General features: G+C 42.6%; 1 protein-coding gene across 6 annotated transcripts in view; it reads left to right on the plus strand.

The window, feature by feature from the left end:
* Positions 1-6,391: 6,391 nt before the first annotated feature.
* The window catches only part of Mtmr1 (myotubularin related protein 1), a 66,460-nt gene continuing 61,751 nt past the window's right edge, over positions 6,392-11,100 (plus strand). For all 6 annotated transcript variants that reach the window (XM_033760449.1, XM_010638970.3, XM_010638966.3 and 3 more), the window contains exon 1: positions 6,392-6,497. The gene's annotated coding sequence lies outside the window, so the exon portion shown is untranslated. The remainder of the gene's footprint in view (positions 6,498-11,100) is intronic.

Here is an 11,100-nt window from a genome sequence, read left to right on the forward strand (position 1 = left end):
GGCTCTTCTCGTCCTGCGTCCCCTTGCCTCGGGTGGCCCGAAGACCCACATCCCGCTGCGGGTGTTTGGTGGCGAGGAAGGGGCGGGGGCCGGGGGACCGGGGGACCGGGCTCCGGGCTCCGGGCTCCGTAGAGGTGGAAGCTAGTGCAGATCGAGGAGGCACAGATGCCCTGATTGGAAAATCAGGATGAAAAGCTTTGAAACTGTCCTGGAGGCAAGAGTACAGAATCATTAGCTTTCAGTTCTTCATTGTTTCCTTGAACACCTGACCGTACTGCTTCTGAGACAGTTGCAGATGTGAAGAAATCAGAAGCATAAAACGGCTGTGCCTGAAGGGGAAGGTGCACCCATGTTCTGAGGACAAGGGGTGGTTTAACCTGTCCTCACATCCTGGCCACTTCCCCAACGTTGGAGCACGCTTAGGCAACAGACACTGTTGTGATGGAGCTCAGGAAGTTTCAGATGTTCGTTCCTGCCTGTCTTATTCATACCAGTGTGCCCAAGTTTTTCGAGTTTCCCAAAGACACAGGAACAACAAGAAACACTCCCTCGCTTTTCCAGCGCAGTGTAATTACAGTGTATTTTAGTCCATTAATCTCGCAGTAGGCCAGTTGCACCAAAAAGGAATCACAGGTATGACAGCACTTGCTTGGGACAGTATCTCATCGGAGATACTCAGCAGAGTCTGAGACCTTGGCAAATCAGAGAATAGAACAAGATGGCTTTTGCTCTCTGCTACCATTTTATGGTGGATACAAACAAGCCAGCTGAAGTTGATTGTGTGAAGTGTTAGGCTAGAGGTGAACACAGTTTACTCAGCATGGGGTGTGTAGCTGAATCATCTAAGGAGCGAAAAAAACTTGAATATATCACCTTGTGATGTGCCCCATATTCTGGTTTCCTTCAGCTTTTTAAGAACTACAAGTGGGCCCACTCCTAAGGAGGCTCAGGGGAGAGCCAAGGATTTGTAGTTTTAAAAGCTCTACAGCCTCAGTAGTGACCACTGTGTTGTAGGTATGTGGAGGTAGGGTACTTGATTGATATTGCGGTGGTGGGAGTTTGGGTAGTACAAGGAGTGAGGGTCTTGTCATTTGAACTGAGTAGTGGAAAAAGAATGGAAGCGAGGGGCTTGGAGTAGGGAGGGCTTTTTGGCCTTAAGTAGAGAACATGCTGACCTCTGGGCACTATAGGGTCAGGTAAGAGAGAAGGCCTTGTGTCTGCGGGAAGACAGTTGTCCTGGGAATTGTGCCAATACCCTGGGCAGGGACTGCTCAGGGCGTGGTTCTGAGAAACCTGTATGGAAATCATCTCCATTGCATTGCAGATTCTTGGGTCCCGCCCTATATCTAGTCCTTCCACCTCGGGTAAAGCCCAGAAATCTGCATTTTTAACAACCCCCTTAGCTACCACGAAGGTGGGCCACACAGGCTAGTCCTGGTTTACTTGTTGGGCCAAAGTTACTGTTAACTTATCATCCTTCACCGTTCAATTTGACCCTGGTTTGGATGAGAAAGGATCTGGTTGCCCCATCTCTGAGCACCATGGAAGGATTTCAGTCCCAAGACTTTCTAGAACCATTGCTGCGCAGGAGTGTGGCACAAGCGCAGAGGCGAAGAGTGGTCAGTAGGCTATCGAAGTGCTTCATCACATGTGCACTCACTCTGCCAATAGGAGCACCCACTGTGTGGCAGGCACTGCACTGAGCCTGAGGGCACAGCAGGGAGCAAACAGGATTCTCTGCTCTTGGAGAGAGTGTGTTTCACAGCAGGAAGACAGGAAACAAGTGCGGGGTGTCCTCTGGTAGCTATCCGCTAGGGAAAAACCAGGTGAAGTGAGAAGTGGGTGGAAAGTTCTGGGTGCCTGTGCTTTGGGCAGCAGTTGCAAGGTTGGGTAGGATGACCAGGAAAAGCCTGGAAAGGTGACATTTGAGGAATTCCCTGAAGGAGGTGAGGGATCCAGCTATGCAGGTATCTGGGACAATAGCATTCCAGGCAGAGGCCCTGGGGTGTGAATGTGAGGGAAGTGTTCTTGGATTAGCAAGGAGATTAAGTGTCAGTAATGAAGAGGGCACAACCGAGAGGAGTGAGAGATGATGAAATCAGAGGGGCCTCTGATGATGAAGTCAGAGGGGCCAAAGAGGCGCTGTGGGGTGGAGAGGCTTGGAGGCCAAAGAGACCCATTGAGGACTTTGGAGCAGAGGACTAACATGATCTGGTGTAGATTTCAGTAGGCTCTCATAGTGCTGTGTAGGCAGTGGAGGCCACTGTAGTAAGCCAGGTAAGAGAAAGGTGGTTTAGCCTGGAAAGATGGAGTGGAGGAGAGGACACGGTGAGATTCTACTTATAATTTGAGGAAGACCTGCAGGGTCAAGGCAGCAGGGTTTGCAGAAGACTGGTGATGGGTGTGAGAGAAGCATCAAGGAGAATCCCAAGGTATTTAGCTGCCAGAAAGGGTGTTGCTGAGATGGACCAGTCTCTAAGCAGAATGAGTTAGGAAATAGGCTCTCAGCCTTGGCACCTCAGCTGTGAGCTGCCATTCTGTGTCCCCAAGCCGCTGTCAGGGGTGTGGTGAGTTGTGATGTCTGGCTGGAGACCCAGCTCTTAGGAGGGTCTTTGGTGGGTCTTTGGCGTCTCCATGGGCTTTGGCTTATGAGATGGGAGGAGAGCACAGAGGGGTGACCGGGCTCTGGCAAAGGGGCCCAGACTCAGAATGGGGCAGGTAGGAGGGGCGAGGTCTGGGGGTCGGGAGAGTCCTGGTTAGGGAAGCAGAGCTGGGCGCCTCCAGCCTGCAAGTGGTTGTCCTCTGCCAGGAGTGCAGAGGACGCCTGCACGGGCCAAAGAGAAGGGAGGGGAACTAGGGCACATGGCCTCCGCCCCTGTCCCAGTCATGCCGTCTATTCCAGTTCCTGTATGCCCTACGCTAACCCTGCACTTTGCAGTGGGCCTGGCTCTGTAGGTGTGGCTTGGCTTGCTTTCCAAGGTCAGAGGACTCTCACCCCTCTTCGCAGTACTCTTCTTCCCTGCTGTTCTGTGAGAGGATGTGGCTGCTGATAGGAGCAGGACCCCAGTCCGGGGTCTCCTGTCTGCTTGCTCAAGGTTCCACTCTGAACAGCACTGGCCAGGACACCTCTGTTTGCAGGCAGTGCTAAAAAAACACAATTCACTTGAGTGGAAGCCACAGAGAAGATGTCTTGGATTCCATAACGGCCCTACATGAGGAGAGATGGCCATGGGCACTTCTAGGACCAGCGTTATAACAGCACCTCATCATTGTCTGTGGATCTCTCTTCTCTGGCTTTCTATCTCTGCAGGTCTTCAAGGGGGCAGGAGGATGGGCTGCAGTAACTCTGTGAGGTGCACAGCTCAGGATGGAGAGAAAACCTGGAAAATTCATCTCCAAGTGGGAGGAGGAAGTGGTCCATGTGCAGTTCCCTAAAGAAGAGAGCAGTGTCCTTATCAGAAGAAGGGAGGGAGGCTGGGCAGATGGTAGCAACAGCTCCCTCTTGGTCAGCATTTGATTCCAGCAGTTCTTTTCCTGTGTTAACAATCAGGCATTGCTGCTGACGAAGAAAAACACTTCATGACAAGAAAAGTAGGAGATAACATATTGAGGATATACTCCCAAGTGAAATAAATAAGTCATTCGTGTAAATACTGAATAGTTTCTCTGGTGTGAAAAACTATAATAGTACATAAGATCCTAATGAGATAATTGACAATGTGAAATAGGAAGAAAAGGGCTAAAGGTGTAGGGAAAGTGAGAGGGGTAGGGGAAAGGTAATAAGGGAAAAGAAAAAATGTGAGAAAATGAAAAAAATGGAAACAAAGTGTTTGTAAATGGGGAGGAGAGGAGGGGGCAGAGGGAGGTCAGGGACAAGGGGAAAAAATGAGAACCAAGACCTGTCATGTAGAGGTACAAGATCCCAACAATGAATGTAACTGTACTGTATACCTAGAATGTACCAATAAACTCAATGAGGAAAAAAAAAAAAGAAAAGTAGGAGATAAGCCAGCAGTAAAGGTGTGAGCCTTGCGCAGCACATACACTAAAGGTGTGAACCTTTAAAAAGGAAATCCCTCCCCTTTCCCTCCTCCCTCTTAGTTAGAAACTGTGGTTAGTGTTTGTCCTAGAATCCAGGCATATCATAGGAATGTCTTCCCATTCAATGAGGGTTTTTACTTATATTTTCAACCACACAGATGCCCACTGGGCTGTCTTCATCAGAGACTGCAATTTATTTATTTTTTTCCATTTTTTCCTTTTGTTTTTCCTTGTCCCTTCGTTCCTTACCGCTCCCCCTCCCTTGTTCCTCTTCTCATCTGAACTTTTTATTCTCATTTCCCAGTCTCTATTATACATTTTGGTCCTTATTTCCACTTTCAGTTTCTCACATCAGAGAAATAATACGTTATTTAAACACGTGTCCAATTTATTTCACTTATGAGTATGGTTTCAAGGTGCATCCATTTAGCTAAAAATACCTCAAGTTTATCTTTCTTTACAGCAGAGTAGTACTTCACTGTAAGAAAAAAGCCACATCTTCTTTATTTGTCAGTTCATAGGCATGTGAGCTGTTTCCAAATTTAGCTATTACAAACTGCATCTCTAAATGTGGGTGTGCATACATTCCTGTGGTATGGTGCTTTTAATTCTGGGAAGATAACTAGAAGGGGAATAGCTGGGTCAAATGGGACCTCTACTCCTAGTTCTTTGAGGAATCTCCGCACTGATTTCCACAGTGGTTGCACCAGTCTGCACTTCCACCAACAGAAAAGGGCTCCTTTCTCCCCATAGCCCCACCAGCATTTGTTACTGGCTGATTTCTTTTTTCTTTTTTGTACCAGGGATCAAACTTGGGACCTTGCGTGTGCAAGGACCTTGGGCTTGCAAGGCAGGTGGTGGCATCACTGAGCTAAATCCCCAGCCCTTGGCTGATTTCTTGGTGAAAGCTATTCTTTCTGGCATGAGATGGGATCTCAGCATTGTTTCAGTTTGCTTCTCTTGAATGACCAGTAATGTTGAACATTTTTTGTCTGTTTTTTTTGGCATTGGGGATCGGACTCAGGACCTTGTGCTTGCCAGGCAGGTGCAGTGCCTCAGCTAACATCCCCTGCCCCATTTTTTCATATATTTATTTGCCATTTCTACTTCTTCATCTGAGAAGTGTCTTTCAGACACCCATTTTTGGATTGGGTATTAAATTTGGGAAGGGTCTGATTTTTTGGAGTTCTTTATACCAAGACTACAATTAGATCACTAGCATAGAGCCTCACTTTTCTTTGTTACTAGGTAGGTTATTTCATATATTTCCTGGAGATTCCAGGCATTGCTTTCCTTCAAGTATATGAGTGTGGGTTGAACTACTGTTATGGTTTATAAAGATATGAAACTTATTTACCTGCACAGTAAATGTTCCTGAGTGTCTTTACCTCCTTTGCTTGATTTCTTCAGTGATTTGGCAAATTGTGGAGGAACCCAACTCCCTGGGGCCATTTTCAGTTCTTTCTTGCCTAGTTTGCTTCTGTGGTCCTTTAGGAAAGGTGAGCGCAGCCCAAGTACTCAGCAGTCAGTGACCTTGGACGAAGCTGAGGCTGGATTTTCTCATCTGTCCAGTAGGTTGCTGAGGCTGGCTCGACTCTGTGGGAATGCTTGGGAACTTCTGGGCACTGTGGAAGTGGAAGATGTCATCGATGTGTGCTGGTGTGCTTTCATAGAAGGCTGGTCATAGCTTCAGTGAGCTGGAGTCGCTGATCTGCCTTCTTGTCATACCATGGTTACTGGAAGAACCTTTTCTAAATTGTCAGAGCCCTCACAGAAATGGAGGTAGCATTATTGCTATACACAATAATGGCATTTTCCTATTCTGCTCTTCATAAAGTCGTAGTCAGCTCTGCTCCATTAAAAGTCTTAGGTTCACTCAAAAGTACCCTATTTTCTAAATTTCAAGTGCAAGCGTGAAATTGAATGTTTGGAAAATGTGCTATAAGATAAATGTTTCACTTTAGAATTAATTTTCTGTTAAGAATCTTCCAGGCTGGTTGTGGTGGTGCATGCCTATAATCCCAGCACTCGGGAGGCTGAGGCAGGAGGATCACTGTGAGTTCAAGACTAGCCTGGGCTACATAGTGAGTTCCAGGTCAGTCTCAACTACATAGTGAGACCCTGTCTCAAAACAAACAAACAAACAAACAAAACAAAATAAAATTAACCAGAAATCTAGTCCACCTAATTCTCAGTCAATATTTCCATTTTTATATTGAATGTAAAAGTAAACAAATAGTTTCATAAAAGTTCATTCATCTAAAAAGTGTATATATTCCGATTCAGTTCTTATTTTTCTCAACAGGAGTGTATATTTTTAAAAATCTGTTAATCATACTTTTTCTTTTAGTCCTACAGGGTCACATGTTGAATGGTGTAAACAGCTTATAGCTGCTACAATTTCTAGTCAGATTTCAGGTTCAGTGACATCAGAGAATGTTTCCAGAGATTACAAGGTAAGCATCATAGTGTTTAATTCATTTTCATTATATTAAGCAGCCAAGAAGCTTTGCAGTTTTAATTCAAGTGAGCCTCCGGCCCATCAATACTTGACTGCTATTTGCTTGGGAAAGAAGACATTGTTTGATCTCAAATTTAGAAGAGAAATTTTATTGGTATGCAGTATATATGGCCATAGTTTTGTAATTAAAAGGGCAAAAAAAAACCTGTCTTTAGATTATGATCATTCTTTTAAAATTCAAATTTCATTTTATTATAAGAAATGCATAGCTCAGTCAGGTGTCACATGCCTATAATTCCAGCTCAGGTGGTTGAGGCAGGAGGATCTCGAGTTTGAAGCCAGCCTGGGCTATATAATGTGACTCTGTCTCAAAAAAAAAAAAAAAAAAAGAAGAAGAAGAAGAAGAAGGAGGAGGAGGAGGAGGAGGAGGAGCATATATTTTCTTTTGAAATATTCTGCATTTCAGAAAAAACATTCTTGATGTATAGTATCTCTAACTTCACATTATGTTTTTGTGTTTAGGCATTACCTGTGAGTATTCAACATTATCATGTGATACTAGGATGTAGAAACACTTGTAGAATTTTAAGAATATCGTATAGGCAGCCTCCTTTTTTAGTCTTTACTAAAGTGAAAAAATCTCTTGTTTGTTTTTAAAATTGTATTCTTGCTTCTTTTAAAATTAAGAGTGATACGCTCCTTGTTGGCAGAGATTCATGCTATTTCACTCACCACTGGTTTCCCAGCACAGTCCTAGAATATCATAGATGCTCAACAGTTGCTTATTGAATCAGTTAATAAGCAAGCAAAAAATCCCTTGCTCCATCTTTGTTCAGGCTAAAGACTGACTCTCTTTTATTGTTCAAAGACTGTTACAGGTGCATTAAGCGAAGCCATGTTTACATTTCAGTTATGGTGTTTGCTTGAATGGAGGTTCCAGTTTCTTGTAGGTATTTCTGTCTGCTAGGATGACAAGACAACTAGTTTTTAACAAGCATGGGTGGAATATTTTTGGTATCCTGGACTACCATCAGTTAACAGTCTCTCAGAATCATGGTCTTTGGCAGACATTAAATCTCACAAATAGCAGGGGCCGGGGATTTAGCTCAGTGGTGCCGCTGCCTGCCTCACAAGCTCAAGGACCCAAGTTTGATTCCTGGTACCAAAAAAAACCAAAACTATGAGGCGGGAGGAGACCAGTTTGAGATCAGCCTGGGCTACAATAGTGAGTTCCAGGTCAGTCTCAACTACATAGTGAGACCCTGTCTTAAAAAAACAAAACAAAACAAAAAATCTCACAAATAGCTCAAGAACTGCAATGAATTCCTAATTAATTCTTAAGAGCTGCTCCTTGTGGAGGGGTTTTAGTCTCAGTTTCTCCACAGGAGCAAGCACAGAAACTGACTCCAGAGGCTGTGCCTTTGAGATTTGGCTGTGGAGCTGTCCCTTGCTTCTCAAGCCAGCAGGTGCTGTTGCTCATGCCCGCGACAGGCTTGTAGCTGTGGATGAGTGGAAACTGGGTCACCTGCCCGCTAGAAGAGTGTCCTCTCTTATCTGGTTCTCATGTTTACCCTACATGGGCAAACATACTGCCTTCCCACTGGGAGAGTAATTCACCGCATTATGGATGCCTGGGAGGCTGGCCACTTGGCCCATTTGCCCCATTGCTTCCACTTACCTGAGAAACTGCCCTTCGAAGGGGAGGCTGAGGGACACAGATGAATACAAGATAGCTCCGAGCCCTTGGGGTGATTTTCCTCATGGACGTCTGTGAGGAAACTAATGATTGTATTATGGTTGGATAGCTGTGAGTGTTGTGTGGCTTCTGTGGGAGACTGAATGGTGACTGCATACCTAGCTTTCTAACCTTTACATTAACAGAGCAGACCAAATCTGTACTTTAACATGAGGCAACCAAGTTCTATCAATTTTAGTCCATTTACAAATTTTGTGTAGTAGAAAATTAGCTCATGCAAAAATGGTTTAACAGATGGTATTCAGAAAAAATAAGGCTTTTCTTTATTTTGGAAGTTAAAATTTAAGTCCTTATATGTGATAATAGCTAAAGCCTTGGAATTATCATAGGAGGACATGTTTTATAACTGTCTGTGTTTTATTTTCTCTGTAGCCAAATTTGCAAAGTTCGCATTTAATTTATAATTTGGGAGCTATTATGTATTCTTCAAAGAGAGATTTTTTTAAGCATGCCAAATATAGTGGTATAAGTCTGTAATCCCATTTACTCCAGAGGCTGAAACAGGAGGATTATAAGTTTTAAGTCAGTCTGAGCAACTGAGTGAGACCGTGTCTCAAAATAAAATTTTAAAAAGGGCTCAGTATGTGTCTCAGTGCTAGAGCATTACCAGCATGCATGAGGCCCAGAGTCCAAAAATAGATAAATAGATAGCAAAAAATATTTCTAAAACACAGCATAGTTGTACATGCTCCTTATAAATAAAAAAGGTTTTTTGTTGTTTTGTTTTGTTTTGTTTGCAGTACTGGGAATTGAACTCAGTACCTTGCACTTGCAAGACAGGCATGGCACCACTGAGCTAAATCCCCAGCCCTAAATAAAGTAATTCTTAAAGCTGAGCTCCAAGACCCCTTCTAGCATGTGAGCCATTCATTGCATGAGTTTGGCCCAAAGGTTCAGATACAATCCTTTGAGGATCTAAGTTGCAGATATTACTTGTTAATATTTGAAACTATATATTATGTAAATATATCTTATTTGAAATATACATTTAGTTGGGGGTTAAATTATTATAAGTTAAAGTCAGAAATTAAAAGGAAAGCTGTTTATATGGAATAGATTACTTGCATCTTGAAATTCTTGTCTTCTGCATTGTTGGCTGCTGAGAATGGTTATATATCATCATCATTAATTCTCTAGCACAAATGAAGCTCACTGGTTATATAACACTTTTTGATATGTCATCCATTTAAGCCTTAAAAATCACTCAATGAAGTAGTTATTACTGTAATCATCATCAGATGAGAAATGGAGGCCCTTAAGAATTAATTGATTAGGATTAGACAGTTAAACTTGAGATTTGAATCCAGCTCATGCTATTGAAAAGCTAGTGATTTTAAATTTATGCCTCCTGTCTGTTTTTAAAAATGTGTCTTCTTGCACCAGTGCTTCCTATACTGCCTCTGAAAATACAGTTTCTTGACCCTTATCCCATCTTAGCCAATCATAATATCTGAGGAAAGGAAATAATTGTCTTAATAGATTTCTTGTGCAAAACCTGAAAACTTAGGCTTCCTAAGTTTATGTCTGTTTAAATTGGTGATGGGACCAAATATGTCTGGTTCATTTCTACAAACCCAAATAATAAGCAACTCATGTTGGGTATTGAGAAAAGTTATTTGCCAGGCGTGGTGGCTCATGCCTGTAATCCCAGCACTTGGGAGGCTGAGGTAGGAGGATCGCTGTGAGTTCTAGACCAGCCTGGGCTACATAGTGAGTTCCAGGTCATTCTCAACTACATAGTGAGACCCTGTCTCAAAAAACCAAAAAAAAAAAAAAAGGGAGAGAAAATTATTTATTCTTTGTTTGTATTACAAGTTGTCACTCGAGGTCACGTTACTTAAAATGTAATAATATCACTCGTATGAGATAAGTTTGGATGGTATAAACATGGACATACTTTAATAGGTTCTTTTTTTTTTCTTTTTGAGACAGGCTCTCACTCTGTAATTCAGGCTGGCCTTGAACTCATTGTATAGCCCAGGCCTGTTCTTAAACTTGTGGAAATCTTCCTGCCTCAGCCTCCTAAGTGCTAGGATGACAGGTGTGTGCCACCATATTTGGCAATAGTTACCTAATTATTGTGAATTAGAAAACTAGCGCGTCAAACTTGTAATTTAATGGATGTTATTGCTTAGAGCAGACAAAGTATACAAAAGAAGTGAATTTTAAAAAGACAAATATTAATGTTAGTACAAGAAATATGCAGATATAGCAAGTCAAACTTGTAGAGGTAGTATTGTGAAATGACAGAAGTTTGGCAAATGTTGTTCTACCGGACAAAGTGGAGAGTTGTTATGTTGAATTGTGGGTCAAGTCATCCTAATGAATTGCCAAATAATTAAACTACTAAGAGAAATGTAATAAAATGTTTGTTTTCCTTACCTTCCAAGCTGCTATCTCAGTTGCTTTCATTTTTTTAAATTAGGCTAACAAAGAGAAAAAAAAAGTCTTCAAACTTGTCAAAAAAATTAAGAACAAGATGTGAAAGTAATCCTTCATGGATTAGGTGAAAAAAATACCATTAAAGTGGATGCTTAAGTTATGACCAGCCTGACATTACAAATGATTTATGTTATGACTGGAATTTTAGTTTTAACTTACGACCAAAGTCAAGTTATGACCCAAATGCTTGCCACTTGTGTTTCCAGAGGGTCTCAGATACAGATTTAATCCTTAAAGGGTCCTGGAAAAGGAAGATTACAACACCCTTTCCTGTGTGGGACAGAGATCTGCCTGTATACAGGAGAGACTTGGAAGGCTGTGCAGAGGAGCCCAAGCATTCAGTTGACCAACTTTTTTTTTAAAAGAACAAATGGTTGATTTAATTTTTTTTTTTTTTTTT

Source organism: Fukomys damarensis, unplaced genomic scaffold (genome assembly GCF_012274545.1).
Source record: "Fukomys damarensis isolate Sample0158 unplaced genomic scaffold, DMR_v1.0_HiC HiC_scaffold_39, whole genome shotgun sequence".
Classification (NCBI taxonomy): domain Eukaryota; kingdom Metazoa; phylum Chordata; class Mammalia; order Rodentia; family Bathyergidae; genus Fukomys; species Fukomys damarensis.